The sequence below is a fragment of the Cervus canadensis genome, chromosome X (genome assembly GCF_019320065.1).
Source record: "Cervus canadensis isolate Bull #8, Minnesota chromosome X, ASM1932006v1, whole genome shotgun sequence".
Lineage (NCBI taxonomy): Eukaryota > Metazoa > Chordata > Mammalia > Artiodactyla > Cervidae > Cervus > Cervus canadensis.
The window spans coordinates 126657701-126678674 of NC_057419.1; positions in this window are offsets into that span (position 1 = coordinate 126657701).

A 20974-nucleotide genomic window follows, 5' to 3' on the forward strand; every position below is an offset into this window, starting at 1 on the left:
GAAGTAAAATACAGTAAATTTTTAATGAGCCCTACCATTTCCTTCTCCAGGGGATCTTCCTGACCCAGGGATCGAACCCATGTCTCTTTACCCAGGTTCTTTATCACTAGCGCCAACTGGGAAGTCCCTTTCAAAGATTAGTACATATTTATAGTAGGAGACTCATTGAATATTTTATACATGAAGAAATGAAAGACTGAGGAATGATTAATCTAACCCTAAGTAGAACAAGCACATAACTTAAGGCTGAAAATGAAGCAATACATATGCATCTAAAAATGTATTTTCTTTGTTTGAACCTCAAGTAAAGAGGTTTCAGTTACTGTAGTCTTGTTTCTTAATGTATAATGCATTATCGTTATTTGTGAGAGAAGTCTTTATTTATTTTTCCTTTTTTAAGCTTCATACTCCACTTCCTTTCCCTTCTACCTCATAGGCAAGTATGTTAGTAAGTTAAATGTATATCTGCATATTTGAATGAGTGTTTTGCAAAACATGTATCTGTGCATGTTTTTCTAATTTGTGGAAATGGTACTGTCTTATATCATTCTGCTTTTTATTTATTTTATTTGAACCAAGTATTGTGTTTTTAAGATCCATTCATGTTGCCCTATGTATATCTGAAGCATGCATCTAACTGTTGCATAATAAATACTCCACGTGTACACTGACCACATTTAACCAGTGACCAAGATTGGGTTGCCTCTTATTCTCCTCCTTAACAATATATTTCCATAAATATCTTTGAATATATCCTCTTATGAAGCTATATTATAATTATTTGGGGATATATATCTAGGAAAGGAATTGGTGGGCCATAGGATACACATAGGCTTCCCTGTGTGGCTCAAACAGTAAAGCATCTGCCTACAATGTGGGAGACCCGAGTTCAATCCCTGGGTCGGGAAGATCCCCTGGAGAAGGAAATGGCAACCCACTCCAGTATTCATGCCTGGAAAATCCCATGGACGGAGGAGCCCAGTAGGCTACAGTCCATGGGGTCGCAAAGAGTCGGACACAACTGAGCGACTTCACTTTACTGACTTCAGGATGCACATATATGTAATTTACCTATATAAATAGTGCCAGATTTCTCTAAAGAAAGGCTGCACAATTACATTCCTACCTGCAGAACATGATGGTGAATATCCTAGCTAAAGTTCCCTAAAATAATGAGACCAGGATTTATGTTCAGATAATCTATGGGGAAGGTGATCACAGAAAGCAGCATAAGCCACTGGGGAGACAGAGACAGAGAAGGAAGGAAAGCCAGTAATGTGTGTATTAACGACTTAGTTCTGATAGGGGCAAAGAGGACTCAATTCTGCTAGGAATATCTGAAAGCATACAGAATCACCCCCGGTTATGTTTGATAAAAAGACCAAAGGCAGAAGCATTTGTCAGTTTTGACATTCACAGGTCAGTATTTGTTTCTGGTGGTGTTAACCCCACCTCTCCTTTTCTGGCCCCTGCACTTCTGATCTGTGCATGCCCTTGGGACTAGTGAGCTTCTATAGCTGTCCAAACATTGAAAGAGCCCAGGGAAAGCGGAGATGCGTGATATGTGCGTGAGATGAGCTGAGCTGCAAGTATTCATAGACCTGTACCAAGAGGATTAAAATCAGAGGTGAAGCAGAAAGGTGTGAATCAAGGCACCAGAGCATCTGGCATAGTTCCCACACCCCTATTTCCTTACCAACATGGCTTATCCAGTCTCCTAATTTTTGCTGTTCTGTTGTGTTAGTTGTTCAGTCGTGTCCAACTCTTTGTGACCCCATGGGCTGTAGCCTGCCAGGTTTCTCTGTCCATTGGATTTCCCAGGCAAGAATACTGGAGTGGGTTGCCATTTCATCCTCCAGGGGATCTTCCTGACCCAGGCCATCTTCCTGACGCAGGGTCTCCTGCATTGCAGGCAGATTCTTAACTGTTTGAGCCACCAGGTTATATTTAAAGTGATAGCTCTTCATTATTTTAATTTGTATTTTTCTCACTTTTAATGAACACGAGCATCTCTTCATACACTTGCTAGCCTTTGATGTTTCCATTTCTGTTAACTGCTTGTTTGTATTCATTGATCATTTTTCTACTTAAGTTCCCCTTTTTATCTTATTTTATATAAATTAACCATTTGTGCAGTTTTGAGAGAGTCAATTTCTAGGCAGCTTGATAAGTCTGAAGGAGAAAGGGGTCTGGAATTCTCAAGGAGGAGGAAAGGACAAATTATTTTTTTCTATATTCCTTAGCAAGGATTATATAACAACCATGTATCTTGCTTGAGGGCATGTTTCTCCTTCTTAAGAACCTTCTGACTAATCCTGTTATCTTAAAATGTATATTAGGGAGTGGGTCTGATAAGATCTTTTTATTGTTAGTACTAATCCTGTCATCTTTTTTTTAAATCTTCAATATAGACCTCTTTTTTTTTTTCATTTATTTTTATTAGTTGGAGGCTAATTTTTTACATGTAAATCCATGGCTGATTCATGTCAATGTATGACAAAACCCATTACAATACTGTAATCCTGTCATCTTAAAATGTAAATTGTGGGAGTGCATCTAGTAAGATTTTTACAACCTTGGGACATTCTTTTGATCTATTGTACTAACCAATTGAAAAAGTATATAACTCCCTTTTCTAAGACAAGCAGTTGGGTACTCTCCATCCGCCTTCTGATGTCTATGTCAGAAGCTTCCTCTGTCCCTTTTTCATTTTAATAAAACTGCTACACAAAAGCTCTTGAGTGATCAAGCCTGGTCCCTCGTCCTGAAGCTAAATCTTCTGAGATCAGGAATCCAACATCCTTCACCATAAGCTATCAGTTTTAAACACTAAGTATATTTATTTCTACTGCTATTGTCACTTATCTTTGTCTATTGTGCCTTTTGTTGAACATAAACCTTTAATTTTAATTTAACTGGGTCATTTTTCTGCTTTATGAATTATACTGGTAAAATATCATTTTAACAGTCTTTTCACAAGATCCCCTGGTGGAATCCTCCTGCCAATGCAGGAGACCAAGGTACAATCCCTGGGCCGAGAAGATCCCTTGGAGAAGGAAATGCCAACCCACTCCAGTATTCTTGCCTGAGAAATTCCATGGACAGAGAAGCCTGGCTGGCTACACAGTCCATGGGGTCACAAAAGAACCCATGTCTTACAGAATAAAAACAAAACAGTCCTTTCTTTGCTTACCCCTGGGACACACAAGTATCTCCTGCATTCCCATCTACTAACATTATAGTTTTATCTTTCATGTTTATGTCAATAATTCATCTAGGGTCCAAATTTTTTATGTTTTGTTAGCTAATTTCAGCTTTCTTCATAAAGTGATCCAGTTTTCCCAAGATTATCAATTAAATAGTCTTTCATGTGTTCATTGATTTGTGGTAACCATTTAGACAATATGAATTTTGGGCTCTCTTCTGCTCCACTGGTCTACTTACTCGCCAACACCACACTGGTGTTACTGCTGTGATTTTATTATGTCAGTAACTGGTACAACAATTCTGACTTTTCTTTTTAAAGATTGATTCAGCTCCTTACAGTACATTATTCCTTCATATGAACTTTGGAGTAATTAATAAAATTCCTCAAGAAATAAAATTGAAATATTTGTTTTGAATGCACTGAATTTAATGGTCATTTAAAGAAAGAATTAACATCTTTATAACTACTAAACCGTATCATCAAAGAACATAAAATGTCTCTCCACTTGTTTAAATGATCATATGCAATTTTTTCCAGTTTCATTAAGGTAGACTTGACAAATAAACAGTTTTATATATTTAAGGTGTGCAACATTTTGATGTATTTGTATATATATTGTGAAATGATTACCACAATCAGGTCATTTAACATTTCCATCATCTCACATACTAACCATTTTTTGTGTATGAGATGAGAACATTTAAGATCTACTCTCTTAGAAAGTTTCAAGTATACAAAAGAGTATTATTAAATATAGTCACCTTGTTGTACATTAGATTTCCAAAACTTATGTATCCTGCATAACTGAGACTTTTGACCAACATCTATTTACCCCCACCCCTTACTACCACTATTCTATCCTCTCTTTCTGTAATTTGGTATATTTAATCTACCATAGATATGAAATTTACAGACATGCCTTTATGCAACTTCAATAAAGGCCAGGTTTTAAACTTCCAGGGCTTTCAAAGCAAGAAACATTCCAGAAACTGTTAGCTGCTCTTTACCATCTGTCTTTTCATGACAATATCATCCATTCACAGGGTGGGAGAGTTTCCAGTTTTTCTCTTGACATCTGGTCACATAATTTAGGTCTACAAATAGAAATCAAAATGCAGAATTGAGCCTGTTATCTAAATTATTCTGCCTTCAGTCTCTCTGCACCCCCAGACCTAAATAAAATCCAGAAAAAGATGCATGAAATATTCACAAATACAGAGCAGAAATATTTGACAAGCTTTCATCAAAATAGTAAAAATAATTGCCCTTCAATTCATACTAAAAGCTTTTTTCCTCGATGTATAGTACTGTTCCAGGTGGTTTGAATATATTAAAAAATAGCTCATGAAGAAAGACAGAATATATCAGGAGAAATGCTACATGTTTAGTGCTGAAGGAATGTTGGTTAAAAAGTCTCCTGGGAGATTGAAAGATCTCCTAAGAACTGGACACAGAATAAAGTCAGTGAAGAATAATTTCATAATGGTTGATGATTATTGTTTTGTTCTTAACCAAACTGATGTAAATTGATTGAGAAAAATAAAGATTCCAAACAGTGACAGTGGCATTAGTAAAGACATGGTGGCAGGAGGGAGCAAGATGTATTGTGATACTTTGAGAAATGAAAAATACATTATGGAGATGATAAGAGTGACAGAATAAACTGATTGAGAGCTTTACATGTTTGGCTAAGGATGTAGAACTTCCATTTCCAGAGGTAAAGTGAAGTAGGACGTTTTGCCAACCCTCTTACTCTGAAAACAATCAACCCAGAAATATGGCTTTAAAAGAAACCAAAACAACCTTCTGATGGAGGACACGATGGCATAAACACATCTCTTCTGGCTGCTCTCTACTAAGTACAAGTGAAAATACTGGAAATAACTACTGTAAAATAGACAGTCATGGAGAATCCTAACAAGTTAAAAAGAGAAAAGAGACTGCCCAGGGGACTGCAAAACTTGAGGAAAAATACCCAGTCTCTAACCACCCACCTGGGGAAGAAGCAAAACCAGGCCCAAAGTCTCTTGGCTCTCCAACAGATAGAAAGCATGCCACATTCAGTGTCTTGATGGAGTGGTAGCCCCACTGGCACTGTATATTCAAAAGAACAGGACCTGGGAAGAACTCTCTGTTCCACAGACCCAGCAGCTCCCAGTAGGACCTGGTGGCACCCGGTAGGCCAATGAAGTATTGGATTGGCCAAAAAATTCATCCAGGTTTTTTTTTTTTTTTTTTTTTGGTAGTATCTTGGCCAATCCAGTATATCCTACACTTCCAGGCAGCACTAGGAAGGATCAGAGGGAGCTCCACCAACACCAAGTGACCTGGCAAAGTGTGGTCCATCAGGCCCGATGTCTCCCATCTCCACTAGGGGCATTATGCCTGGGAAAACACATTGAAAGAATAATTGATATGACATTTTACACATTCTTTTTCAGAAAGCAAACAGAAGTGGACAGAACACTTTCCAACTTATTTTGTGTGATCAGTTTTACCCTAATACCAAAACCACATAATGGCAGTACAAAAAAATGAAAACTTCAGACTGATAGGTGTCATAAACTTAAACTCAAAATATTTCAACAAAATATTAGCAAAACATTGTGTAAAAGTAAGGTATTCATTCTTCTTAAACTGTTTGTTAGAATTCTGCAGGGAAACCATTTGGACCTGGAGATTTCTTTTTCAAGAACTTTTTAAGTGCACATTCAGTTTCTTTAACGGTTAAAGGGCTATTCAGATTGTTTATCTTGTTGAGCTTGATACTTTGTGATTTTTAAGAAATTGGTTCATTTCTTCTGAGATGTTGAAATTAAGACCCTTCAGCTGTTTACAAAATCATCTTATTATCTTTTTAATGGATGCAAGATCTGTAGTTATATCTTCTAGTTTATTTCTGATATTGGGAGCTTTGTGTCTTTTTTCCCCCCAATCTTGCTGAAGTTTTACAATTATTATTAATTTTTTCATAAAAGCAACTTTCTCAGATTTCCTCCATTGTTTCTCTGGTTTTCTTTTCTTTTTTTTCATTGATTTCTGTTCTTATGGTTATTTCCTTCCTTCTCTTTGCTTTGGTTTTACTTTACTCTTTCTAGTTTCTTTAGTAAAAACTAAAGATTTGAGGACTTATGTCATATAATTTCATAACATTTTTTAAATCCACAAAGAGCAAACAGAAAACTAAAAATATTAGGGGATAATATCTCCAATGGGAGGCAAATGAACCAGTCCAAATGAGCCACATGAAGTGGTTAGCAAATTATTTGTACAGATAACTCAGACCAATAAAATCTTTCACAAGAATTTGTTGCAAAAGTAAATATTCCCTTGAATTATCTTAATGATTTTCTCAATTGTCCAATTTATATTGACAGCAAAGAACTTAATATAGAACTTAAAATAACTTAAAAGACAAATAGTCTTAAAAAATACTGTATGCTGAGAAAAAAGACAAACAGAGACAAGTGAATAGAGAACACAAAAGAATATCTCATGGTGTTTGCACCCAAAGCAGTAGAGAAGATTTCAGGGGCAAAAAGAATCACCAGAAATGAAAAAATCAACAAGTCTAAGCAGAAATGAGATTGATAAAGAAAATTAGGAGCACCAAAGTTAAGAAGTGAAATTCAGTTTACGTAACAGAAGATAAGAAAACATGAATAAGAAAGAGGAATTAAGAGGAATTATAAAGATGATCCCAAAAATAGGCAATGCCAAAGAATGCTCAAACTACTGCACAATTGCACTCAGCTCACATGCTAGTAAAGTAATGCTCAAAATTCTCCAAGCCAGGCTTCAGCAATACGTGAACCGTGAACTTCCAGATGTTCAAGCTGGTTTTAGAAAAGGCAGAGGAACCGGAGATCAAATTGCCAACATCTGCTGGATCATCGAAAAAGCAAGAGAGTTCTAGAAAAACATCTATTTCTGCTTTATTGACTATGCCAAAGCCTTTGACTGTGTGGATCACAACAAACTGTGGAAAATTCTGAAAGAGATGGGAATACCAGACCACCTGACCTGCCTCTTGAAAAACCTGTATGCAGGTCAGGAAGCAAAAGCTAGAAATAGACATGGAACTACAGACTGGTTCCAAATAGGAAAAGGAGTACGTCAAGGCTGTATATTGTCACCCTGCTTATTTAACTTCTATGCAGAGTACATCATGAGAAACGCTGAGCTAAATGAAGCATAAGCTGGAATCAAGATTGCTGGGAGAAATATCAATCACCTCAGATATGCAGATGACACCACCCTTATGGCAGAAAGTGAAGAAGAACTAAAGAGCCTCTTGATGAAAGTGAAAGAGGAGAGTGAAAACGTTGGCTTAAGGCTCAACATTCAGAAAACTAAGATCATGGCATCTGGTCCCATCACTTCATGGCAAATAGATGAGGAAACAGTGGAAACAGTTAGAGACTTTATTTTGGGGGGCTCCAAAGTCACTGAAGATGGTGATTGCACCCATGAAATTAAAAGACACTTACTCCATGGGAGGAAAGTTATGACCAACCTAGACAGCATATTAAAAAGCAGAGACATTACTTTGCCAACAAAGGTTCATCTAGTCAAGGCTATGGTTTTTCCAGTAGTCATGTATGGATGTGAGAGTTGGACTATAAAGAAAGCTAAGCATAAAAGAATTGATGCTTTTGAACTGTGGTGTTTGAGAAGACTCTTGAGAGCCCCTTGGACTGCAAAGAGATCCAACCAGTCCATCCTAAAGGAAATCAGTCCTGGGTGTTCACTGGAAGGACTGGCATTGAAGCTGAAACTCCAATAATTTGGCCATCTTATGCGAAGAGCTGACTAATTTGAAAAGACCCTGATGCTGGGAAAGATTGAAGGCAGGAGGAGAAGGGGACGACAGAGGATGAGATGGTTGGATAGTATCATCAACTCAATGGACATGAGTTTGGGTAAACTTCGGCAGTTGGTGATGGACAGGGATGCCTGGCCTGCTGTGGTTCATGGGGTCTCAAAGAGTCAGACACAACTGAGGGGCTGAACTGAACTGAACCGAACCGATAAAGATGAGGAGCTTTACTTAAGAATGATGGTAGGGGCTTCCCTGGTGGCTCAGTGGTAAAGAAGCTGCCTGCCAGTGCAGCAGACATGGGTTTGATCCCTGATCTGGGATGATCCCACATCCCAAGGAGCAACTAAGCTGGTGTGCCACAACTATTGAGCCTGTGCTCTAGAGCCTGGGAGCTAAAACTACTGAGCCCATGTGCTCTAGAGCCCATGCTCCGCAACAAGAGAAGCCACCACAATGAGAAACCTGTGCACTGCAACTAGAGAGTAGCTCGCCACAATTAGAGAAAAGCCCGCCCAACAAAGAAGACTCAGCACAGCCAAAAATAAATAAATAAAAGTATTTAATTTAAAAAAAAGAATGTTGGTGAAGCAGTGAAGTCTAGTAGTTGATAAAGCTTGCCAGGGCTAGACTCACAATATGCCATTTACTAGATGTGAAAATTAAGACAAATTAGTTATCTTCTTTCAGCCTTTGTTTCTCCATCTGGAAGAAGAAGAAGTTTCATCTGGAAGAAGAAGAAACTTCATCTGGAAGAAGAAGAAACTTCCCTTCTTCATCAACAGGGAATGATAAAAGTTAAAACTTGACAGGGTTGTTGTGAGGATTAAGTGAGATAATGTGTAGTCATTTAACTTGCTGTTTACACATAGTAAACAAGGAATATTAGCTATAATTATAATTCTGGCCACACCTTTATATATACATATCTCAGTACATATATTGAGTATCTACTAAATCTTTACAGTTCTCCAAATGTTTTTATTGTTTTCAGGGTCATCATCCAACATGTCTCTACCACAGTCTCTTTTCCTGACCATAACTTTACAAGTGCTAGTTTGCTTGTTCAGCACTTTCTACTATGGCCATTTTATAGGCAAAGAAACTGAGGCCTGGGGAAATTAGTAAGTTGTCCAAAGGCATCCAGATGACACTGGGTGTAACTCTGTAGAGGCTTATTACCTGGTAAGAAAATAGATGGAGGAAAGTAAAGAATTAAAATCTGTTACAGCTTTACAAAGTTTAACTATGATAAACTAAATGGGGAAAGCAGCACATCCATAAGGCGAAAAATGTCAAACCTGACTCAGAAAAAAGTATTGGCTGATTCCTTAATAGTCTCTGTAGCCCTGAATTTCCTTAGGATTTTGTTAGCTAACATTGTGAAATGTCTTGACTGTTAGTTCAGAAAACTAAGATTATATAAGAAGATAGACAGCATCTCTTAAGACTAGAAAAATATTGTCTGATTGAATTAGTTGACTTAGGATGGTATCAGTACAGTGATTTTTTTCCATTAGAGGACTGGATAGTATGAGTGGGGCATCATTATTAACTAAAGTGTTATTTTTCAGATTATATATATATATATATATATATATATATATATATATATATATATATAAAGGGATTTGTATACCTAACAGCTTAATATGTCATTCAATATGCAACTTAGATGTGCAAAAGGACTTTCATGTGTCTATAATTGTTATTCATGTTCAACTTGAACCTTTGTTTTGCCCTATGGGGATAGGCTTAATCTAGTGAATTCAGAGTAAACTCAGATAATGTGGGGTTTTCTCATCTGTTCTAGGGTAAATGCATTACATTCATGATTTGTCTGTCTTTTTTTTCTTAATATGCATTTTCTTAGCCTGACTTCTTTGAACTTTTATGTTTTAAAAATCAAAAGCTGGAAAGTTTGAGATTAACAAATCTGTTCTTGTAAGTTGCTACCTCTCTGATGAACTTCAAAGCCTATTTTGAAATCTCTTTTGAAACTCAAAAGCTGAGAATTGATTCTTTTCTGTTTGAATTTCTGTCATAACTGTACCTTGAAGGTGGTAAGTACAGAATGATACCCTTGCCTTTGCATTGATGAGATGGAGTTGGGAGAGCAAAATGCATACTATGTCATATTTTACAAATTTATCAAATAAAATTAAAATATTTGTCTCAAGTCCTTCCAACCAATAAGGTGTTCTATATGTAAACTTGAACAAAGCTAGTGGAGGTGATGGAATTCCAGTTGAGCTATTCCAAATCCAAAAAGATGATGCTGTTAAAGGGCTGCACTCAATAGGCCAGCAAATTTGGAAAACTCAGCAGTGGCCACAGAACTGGAAAAGGTCAGTTTTCATTCCAATCCCAAAGAAAGGCAATGGCAAAGAATGCTCAAACTACCTCACAATTGCACTCATATCATGCACTAGCAAAGTAATGCTCAAAATTCTCCAAGCCAGGCTTCAACAGTATTGAATTGTGAACTTCCAGATGTTCAAGCTGGATTTAGAAAACGCAGAGGAACCAGAGATCAAACTGCCAACATCCACTGGATCATCAAAAAAGCAAGAGAGTTCCAGAAAAACATGTACTTCTTTTTTATTGATTATGCCAAAGCATTAGACTGTGTGAACCACAACAAACTGTGGAAAATTCTGAAAGAGATGGGCATACCAGACCACCTGACCTGCCTCCTGAGAAATCTGTATGCTGGTCAAGAAGCAACAGTTAGAACTGGACATGGAACAACAGACTGGTTCCAAATCAGGAAAGGAATACGCCAAGGCTGTATATTGTCGTCCTGCTTATTTAACTTATATGCAGAGTACATCATGAGAAAAGCTGGACTGGATGAAGCACAAGCTAGAGTCAAAATTGCCGGGAGAAATATCAATAACCTCAGACATGCAGATGACACCACCCTTATGGCAGAAAGTGAAGAAGAACTAAAGAGCCTCGATGAAAGTGAAAGAGGAGAGTGAAAACGTTGGCTCAAAACTCAACATTAAGAAAACTAAGATCATGGCATTTGGTCCCATCACTTCATGGCAAATAGATGGGGAAACAATGGAAACAGTGAGAGACTTTCTTTTCTTGAGCTCCAAAATCACTGCAGAGGGTGACTGCAGCCATGAAATTAAAAGATGCTTGCTCCTTGGAAGAAAAGCTATGACCAACCTAGATAGCATGTTAAAAAGCAGAGACATCACTTTGCCAACAAAGGTCCATCTAGTCAAAGCTATGGGTTTTCCAGTGGTCATGTATCGATGTGAGAGTTAGAGAGCTTTCTTTAGAAAGCTGAGCGCTGAAGAATTGATGTTTTTGAACTGTGGTGTTGGGGGACTCTTGAGAGTTCCTTGGACTGCAAGGAGATCCAACAAGTCCATCCTAAAGGAAATCAGTCCTGAATATTCATTTGAAGGAAAGATGCTGAAGCTGAAGCTCCAATACTTTGGCCACCTGATACAAAGAACTGACTCATTGGAAAAGACCCTGATGCTGGGAAAGATTGAAGGCAGGAGGAGAAGGGGATGACAGAGGATGAGATGGTTGGATGGCATCACCGACTCAATGGATGTGAGTTTGAGCAAGCTCCAGGAGTTGGTGATGGACAGGGAAGCCTGGTGTACTGGGGTCGCAAAGAGTCAGACACCACTGAGCGACTCAACTCAACTGAACTGAACATGTAAACTTGAACGGGACCGTCAGCGAGCAAGCTAGCTAAGTTGCTTCAGTCACGTCTGACTCGTTGTGACCCTGTAGACTGTAGCCCGTCAGGCTCCTCTGTCCATGGGATTCTCCAGGCAAGAATACTGGAGAGTGTTGCCATGCCCTCCTCCAGGGGATCTTCCCGACTCAAGGATCAAACCCACGTTTCTAGTCTCCTGCTTTGTCAGGTGGGTTCTTTACCACTAGTGCCACCTTGAAAGTCCCTAAGCTTTTTTAACAATTGCATTTATATAGCAGCAAGCCTGGTCAGCCCAGAGGTGGATGGGATATGAAAAGCAGAGAAATTAATAGAATAGATAATGATAGATAATAAAAGCATGGCAATACACTCCAGTATTTGTGCCTGGAGAATCTCATGGACAGAGGAGCCTGGTGGGCTACAGTCTATAGTGTCACAACGAGTCAGACATGACTGAAGCAACTTAGCTAGCTTGCTCGCTGACGGTCCCGTTCAAGTTTACATGTTCAGTTCAGTTCAGTTGAGTCGCTCAGTTATCTATTATCTATAATAATAGATAATAAAGGATTCAAGCACGAGGTAAATGGTAGGGGTAAGAGTGGAAGTCAGCCGCAGCAAATGTGTTTCAGAGACAGGCCACCAGATACCAGAATTTCTACTGAAGAGATAATCTTTTCCTTACTCAATTATTGTGAAATCTATTTCTTGTTCATGGTGTAATTTATTTTGGACTCTTCTAGAAAATCGTTGATACGAGTGTTACTGATGTTTAGCCAAATACCTAATTCTGTTTATAATATCTCAGAGCTGAGCATGACTTGTGTCATTTCCACATAATGTAGTCATTTATTTTCATTTCCCAGTTGCCTTGAGTAGTAATTATTGTTGAAGTGGTTATTGTCAAAACAGTACATAAATTATGTCAGTTGCTGTATAGATATTCAGATAAATAGAGATGTACATAATTTCTTTTATCATACCTATGTTCTGGTTAGGACAAATGATCATAACATGCCATTCTCCCTGCTAACCCAAGGAAGAATAACTTCCCTGGAGAGCCATAGACCCAATTGAAGATTTAGCACTGGAGCTGGCAAATTTGTCCTAGTTTTTGTGACTTGCAGGAAACTATATATCCTGTTTGTTGGCAAATCTAATCTTTGCATTAACCTAGCAGAAAAAAGGAATCCACAAGTAGCTGAGAATCTGATTGATATGCAGCTGCATTAAAATAAGAGAAAATGTAGTGCTGTTTGCTGATGGTTTCCTTCAGTCACCACAGGGTAATAAAAGCAACATATTTTTTAATTACCATTTCTTACTAGAATGTGGAAATATTAGCCTCCAGATACCCATTTAAAAGCCTGAAACCAGATGGTGGAAAATATCCAACTGAATCAAAGCTGAGGGGAGAACAATCTGAGTAAAGTGATTTGGAGACATCTGATACATGGAAAGGGGGCATATAAAGATTCTGACAGAAAGAAAGGGAAGGCAGAACTCAACCTCTAAAACCTCTGAAAGTGTCAGACATATTTGAGAAAATCATATCAAATCAATAATGACCAAATTCACATCTTATTTCAGGGAATGGCTAGAAATCATAGGCTGTAATTTCTAGCATCAGATGTGAAATTGCTCCTTTAAGTGAAAGTAATTTTGATACCTTAAATTTCCATGATGTGCTTCTTTTCAAAGAAAGTTTCTCACACTGAAGCTTGCAAGTACACAGAGTTAGTTGTCAGCAGAAATTTGCAAAGAAGAAAATGTCCTGAGCCACATTGTCCTTTTTCTTCTTTATTCTGGCTCTGCTTCACAACATTCACCACACATTTCCCCCAAGTTCAACTTCCATATACCAAAAGACAAACACAAAATATATGCTACTATACATATGAACACTGCTTCTGGAGTAGAGGAACAAATTGTTCCCAGGATCAATCAACTCTTTGTTCTCAGGGACCTACAATATCCATTAATTCATTGAGTAAAAACATATATTGAGCAGCCATGTTTTGCCAGATACTTAGAAGGCCCTATAAGATAAAACATGAGCAAGGTATATGGTTGGCCCTCTCTATCTCTAGATTCCACATCCACTGATTCAACGAACTATGGATTTTAAAAATTTGGAAAAAAAAAATTCTAGAAAGTTCCAAAATCAAAACTTGAATTTGCCTATGTGGCAACTATCTACATGTCATTTACATTGTATTTACAACTATTTACATAGCATTTACATTGTATTAAGTATAGTGCTTATGGCAAAGAATACACACATGAAAAAGCTCAGAGAGACGATTTTGACACACTGAACAAAATCAAGTATGGCTGAAGTATTTCAAGAATGGGAGTCTGCAATCAATCAATCAATTTAGTCACTCAATCATGTCCGATTCCTTGTGACCCCATGAACCGCAGCACACCAGGCCTCCCTGTCCATCACCAGCTCCCGGAGTCCACCCAAACCCATGTCCATTGAGTCGGTGATGCCATCCAACCACCTCGTCCTCTGTCGTCCCCTTCTCCTCCTGCCCTCAATCTTTCGCAACATCAGGGTCTTTTCAAATGAGTCAGCTCTTCTCATGAGGTGGCCAAAGTATTGGAGTTTCAGCTTCAACATCAGTCTTTCCAATGAACACCTAGGACTGAAGAGGTGTTAGATTAGGCAGAAATCAAGGCCACCTTTCTGTGCCTTGAACATATCAAGCAAGCTCCAGCCTCCTTCAAAACTCCACCTGGCGCTCTCTCTCTCTCTCTCACTTCATTGTAGCCTATGCTCAAATGTTGCTTAATCAGAGAGGCCTTCCTTAGCCTACCAGTCTAAGAGAACTTCCTTCCCTGTCATTTTCTGTCTGTTGATTTGCTTCATTTTTCTTCAATGCTCTTACCACCATCTGATATTTTATTTATCATCTTTCTTCCTTCAGTAGAATACAAGCAACTTGAGAGGCCCTTTATTTGTTCTTTTCATTGCTATATCCCCGGTACCTAAAATTACTCCTGGCAAATGCAGTTGTTCAATAAATATCTGATGAGTGAAGATATGAAAAGCACTTAGAAAAGTGCCTGACAGATAATGAGTGCTTAAAAGTATTATTAGCTATTTTTATTACAAAGTGTGGATGAGGTAGAGGAGATCATAAAAAGATAAAATAAAACTTGAGTATTTGAGTATCACAGTATCTCTAACTGGAAACCTGGGTTTGAGTTTCCGCTTGAAAGCTCCCATAAATGGAGAGACTTTGTTATTTCCTGCAGCACATTATCCCACCAATCAGACCAAAGGTCTATTCATTCAAAGGTTTTCTCTTAGACTGACCTGAAATCTGTGTTTGTAGCTTCTTCCATCTCTTCCAAACTTCTTGAAAAACACAAAGCAAATTCCTTCTGGAGAGTTAAAGTCTGCTATTACATGTTTCTTTACACTTAATCAGAACAAAAATATTCAATTCCTTGAACTTCATGAATTTCTGTTAGCCTTTTAAAATATTCAAACATATGATATTACTTTCATTGGTCCCTGGGTTGTCATTATTAATGCAACTTCTGATTCTATAAGCATTTTAGTAACTGTGTTTACTGAAGTAGTTGTATAATTGTACATGAACACTGATTCATTTTAAAGTGTTTTCTCTAAAAGACATATACTTTATTGATTCCCTGGTTGGCTCAGTCAGTGAAAGAGTCTGCCTGCAATGTGGGAGAGCTGGGTTCAATCCCTGGGTTGGGAAGATCCCCTGGAGAAGGAAATGGCACCCCCCTCCAGTATTCTTACCTGGGAAATCCCATGGACAGAGGAACCTGGTGGGCTACAGTCCATGGGGTCACAAAGAGTTGGACACGACTGAGTGACTAAACACTGGTTTAAATTTGTTAATTTAGCTAGTTAATACAGAATTCTATTTTTTATACTTGAAACTAGAGAAAAACTAATCTCTTAATCCAATGCTTTCCCCTAAGCTAAGTAGAGCAAATCTTTGGGGTTTGAGGATTTAAAATTCAAAGTTTAAAATATCCACAGAAGATCCAAATATTAATGGCACATAACAGTCTGTGACTTTACTGAGGCATGAGTTTTCCTGAGTCATGAACTGCATACCCTGCAAGGTTAGCATGTGGCAGTGAGTCTCTTAGCTTTTGAGTCAGCCAAGCTATCTCCCAAGCTTATACATCTTAACCTGACTCTGTTATTCTCTGGTCAAAATTGTACATATATTTTTAAAAAATTGTACATATATTTTATGAAATTGAAATATATGTTAGTGTTGTTAGAGAATATGGGGAATATTCAGGGTTTTAGTAGTTTTTCTTAGCAACTATTTAAAGTCTAATATTCATTTCTTATTTGATGGTCATAATACTCTACTGCCACCTGGTGACATCATGCTGTCCACTCAGCATAAATGCATGGTCCAATCCCCTCCATCCAACTATATGTAGGATTCCTTTGCCAGTTTGGAAGAGCTCTTGATCAGTTGTTATTGTTGTTTAGTTGCTAAGTCATGTCTGGCTCTTTGCAACCCCATGGATCGTAGCTTTCCAGGCTCCTCTGTCTATGAGATTTCCCAGGCAAGAATACTGGATGCCATTTCCTTTCATGCTCAATTCATTCTCAACTTAAAGTAAGGAGACCAGGTTATATGTGAATGGTTCTAAGTGAAAAAAATCAGAGAATACTCACACTGCTGGAGCAGAGTTAAAAAATAAATAAATAACAACAATTTAAGAGAATTCAATTGATTAAGCTATGATTGAATATTTTTGGAACATAAGATTTTTCCATTTGAAATTATTATGACATTTAAATACTCTGTTGTATCTGGTTAAAACTAAAGTGTGATTAAACATAATGTTTTCGAGAAACTGTTCTACATTTTTAAAGAATCCTTTTAGTTTTCAAGTCTGTATTTTATTTTCTTAACTTTCTATTTTGAAATAATTACAGACTCACAGGAAGTTACAAAGATAGTAAAGAAAGGCCCAGGGTATCCTTCACTCAGTTCCCTAAGATGGTTTACATCTTAGATAACTATATTACAGTATCAAAATCACCCAGGTAGCACAATAGTAATGAATCCGCTGCCAATTCAGGGGATGAAGGTTTGATCCCTGGGTAGATCCCCTGGAGTAGGAAATGGCAACGCACTCCAGTATTCTTGCCTGGTGAATCCCATGTAAAGAGGAGTCTGGCAGGCTACAGTCCATGGGGTCACAAAGAGTTGAACATGACTGAACAACTGAACACACATACACATCAAAAGTAGAAATGACATTGGTGATTTTATTAAATATAATCACCTCCAGAACCATGATACAGAATTAACTATTCCATCTTCACAAAGATTCTTCTTTATAGTTCTTCTTTATATACTTCTTCTTTATAGTTACACACTGCTCCCCACACCATTCATTACCATAGCGAACTCCTAACAACTGCTCATCTGTTCTCCATCTCTATAATTTTGTCATTTCAAGAATATTATATAAATGAAATCATACAGGATACAACATTTTGAGGTTGGCTTTTTTGGACACTAGGCATAATGTATCTGAAATCCATCCAAGTTACTGTGTACTATAAATAGCCTTTTCTTTTTATTGCTGAGTAGAATTTCACGGTATGGATGTACCAGAGTTTGCTTAACCGCTTATCCATGACGGGACATTTGTTTGTCCCTAGTTTGGGGCTATTACCAATAAAGCTTCTCTGAACATGTGCATGCAAGTTTTTGTGTGTCTAAGGATTTTTAGAGACTGGGTGCCTCTGTCTCTCCTTTGTCATTTCCTGGTGGTTTTACACAAAGAAAAGAGTATAAAAGACTTAGCATCTACTAGTAAGTTTGTTCGGAGAAGGCAATGGCACCCCACTCCAGTACTCTTGCCTGGAAAATCCCATGGACGGAGGAGCCTGGTAGGCTGCAGTCCATGGGGTCGTGAAGAGTCAGATATGACTGAGCGACTTCACTTTCACTTTTCACTCTCATGCATTGGAGAAGGAAATGGCACCCCACTCCAGTGTTCTTGCCTGGAAAATCCCAGGGACAGGGGAACCTGGTGGGCTGCTGTCTATGGGGTCGCACAGAGTCGAACATGACTGAAGCGACTTAGCAGCACTAACTTTGTTAAAAGGAAAGTCCCAAATCAGTCCCAGTGGGAGACTTGAGTTGTAGAAAATAATCTGTAAAAAAGCTGGTCACTACTACTATTACCACAATTCTTCCCTGATGTGTATAAGTGCTTATATCATTTGGACCTTACATTTAGTGTTTTTTAAGTATCTTCGATGAAGATATCAACCAGAAAATGTTAGCAACTATTAAACAACTACTATATATGACTTGGTATCTCCTATACCAGGGAAAAGTAATCAGTGATCCTATATTGACTAAATCCAGTATAGATTAAAGATCATGTGTTGAGTGAATATGTGTGAAAGGGGAATTTATAGTGAACAAAAAGAAAAAGAAACATATTTTAAAATATTCCTTCTATGGGGTCACCAAATGTCAGAGGATTTACAAATTGGCCAATATGAAACTATCTCCTGTCTCCAACATAAAGAACGAACTGTCAAGAACAGTGCAGAGTGAAGAGAGCGATGCTTTTGGCTGGAGCTTCATATTGTCTCAGCAACATCTGCTGAGGCCTGATCTTGATCTGGGATCCCTCCTCCCAGATGAATAAATGTGAAGCTTTTATGATAGATCAGCCATTTAAGATGGGTTCAAAAAGAGTTTATTCTATCACATTCAATATTTCTCCATCCAGGAATCCACAAGTATGGTTAAACTCCACTTTCCAGAAGCCTCTTACAGATGAATGGTTGCCAGAGGTAGAGGGTTGAGGGGAGTGGGCATGAGGGAAAATGGTGAAGGGGGTTAAAAGGCACAAACTTCCAGTTATAAGATGAATAAGTTCTGGGGATATAATGTACAGCATGGTGACTATAGTTAATAATATTGTATTGTATACTTGAAAGTTGCTAAGAGAATAGATCTTAGGGAAAATGGTGAAGGGGGTTAAAAGGCACAAACTTCCAGTTATAAGATGAATAAGTTCTGGGGATATAATGTACAGCATGGTGACTATAGTTAATAATATTGTATTGTATACTTGAAAGTTGCTAAGAGAATAGATCTTAAAAATTCTTATCACAAGAAAAATCATTGTAATTGTGTGAGGTGATGGATGTTTTGTCTGACCTTGCAGTGCAGCATGTGGGATCTTAGTTCTCCGACCAGGGATCAAACCCAGGTCCCCTGCATTGGAATCATGGAGTCTTAACCACTGGACCACCAGGAAAATCCCTGAAAGGATGGAGGTTAATTAAACTTATCGTGATAATCATTTGTCAGTAAATACATATACCTAATCATTATGCTGTACACCTGAAAGTAATGCAATATGTTAATTACATCTCAATAAAACTGTGGGAAAAAGAAGTCCTTATTTCTCAGATAAAGAAGTAAGCACTTTTTTGCTCTCTATACTCAGCTGTAAACAGGTCAAATAAGTTTAAACATCATTTGTGCATACTCTCTAGCTTCTCCTTATGGGAAATGAGGTCCATAAAACCTCTTTCTTGCCCATAGATTTTATTGCGAAGGTAAATTAAAGAATGAGAATGTCAAGGAGGAAGAAAATTTTTCCTCTCCCAGGTGGTGCTAGTGGTAAAGAATCCTCCTGCCAATGCAGGAAATGCAAGAGAGGCAGGTTTGATCACTGGGTCAGGAAGATCCCCTGGAGAAGGAAATGGCAACTGACTCTAGTATTCTTGCCTGGAGAATCCCATGGACAGAGGAACTTTGTGGGCTATAGTCCATGGGGTCGACTGAAGTGACTTAGTACTACCCTTCCAGGATCTTCTGAGTGGTGTAAGAATTAAATTGACATGAGAAAGATTAACAGGAGAAAATCAAACAGAAGTTTAATAACGTGTACACATTGGAGAGACCCAGGATAACCAAATAATTCATCAAAATGTTCAAAGCCTTTACCTTAAAATATCATCTTCCATAAAGACAAAAGAGGATATTGGGGGTTGTGGTTTGGGACTTCAAAGATGAGGAAGACAAGTGACATTGAGATGAAAAAGGGAATGTTTGGTAAATAAATGGATGCTGGGCCAGGCAGAGACAATGGGACATGGAGATGAATTTTAATAAGCAGAGTTTGCTGGATTTCTTCCTGTCAACACAGCTAGTTAGCTATGGTGATAACACTTCCTGGAACAGCTCTCCTGTCTATGTTCTTTCAGGCTTCGGGGGAAGGTCAAAGGTTATTCCTGAGTCTTTTGGCCTTAAAATTAATCGGCCGAAATGAATCCTCTTCCCAAAGAGACATATAATATCGGGGTGGCAAATATTGCTCCCTTACAGAGGAGACATGTTTTGAGTTTTTCATTAAAAATATGCAACATAAATTTAAAACACTAATATTTTCGGTGCAGTTGTTACAAATATGAACAGGCTGCTCAGTTCAAGAGGTGAGGGAAGACACTGCCCCCAAAATGCAGTGACAAATAATCTTTGGGTTGAGTCCTCAGCTTATTAAACTGTCAGTGCTGAATTGTCAGTAAATCAAGAAGGATGTTAATGAGCATCTGTGCTTCAGCTTTCATTGCCATTTGGCAAACAGTAGCACAAAAAGAAAATGGTAATTAGCAATAAAGGTGTGTTTATTGGTTTGTGCAACTGACAGGCTGTATGTCTCTTCTGCACAGTATGTGTCCTTTATAAAACTGCCAGACAATGGAAGCAAAACCTGTTCTCTTTTCCTTTAGGCTAGAACTTTAGGACCTTGAAGTGCCACTAGAGGAAAATCAATTAACGTGGGAACCAGAATTTATCATTTTCATTGAAAAACAAAACAAAGAGATTTAGCGAAGTGAGGATACATTTGAGTAGCCCTCAGTCCCTCCCTATTCCAAAGGCCTTTTCTAAAGTCTGCCTTCCCACCCCGATCCATTCTCCATGTTGGCTCCTGTCATCTCTCTGAAGGGAAAATTGATCATGACATTCTCCTGATGAAAACCTTTCAATGGGTTCTCAGAACAGGATCCAGCTCCCTAGAGTGTTTGGCAAGTCACCTGGTGATGTAGCCCTTTCCAACTCTCTAGTTTCTCCTTACTCCTCAGGCCACTATTCCCCATCCCCTCATAGTCTGCACTCTGAGAAGGGAAGTTATGAGGAGAGGAAAGCAGGCATGTTTATACTATTCTGGAGAAAGAGAACATTGGCACAGTCAGGGTGGA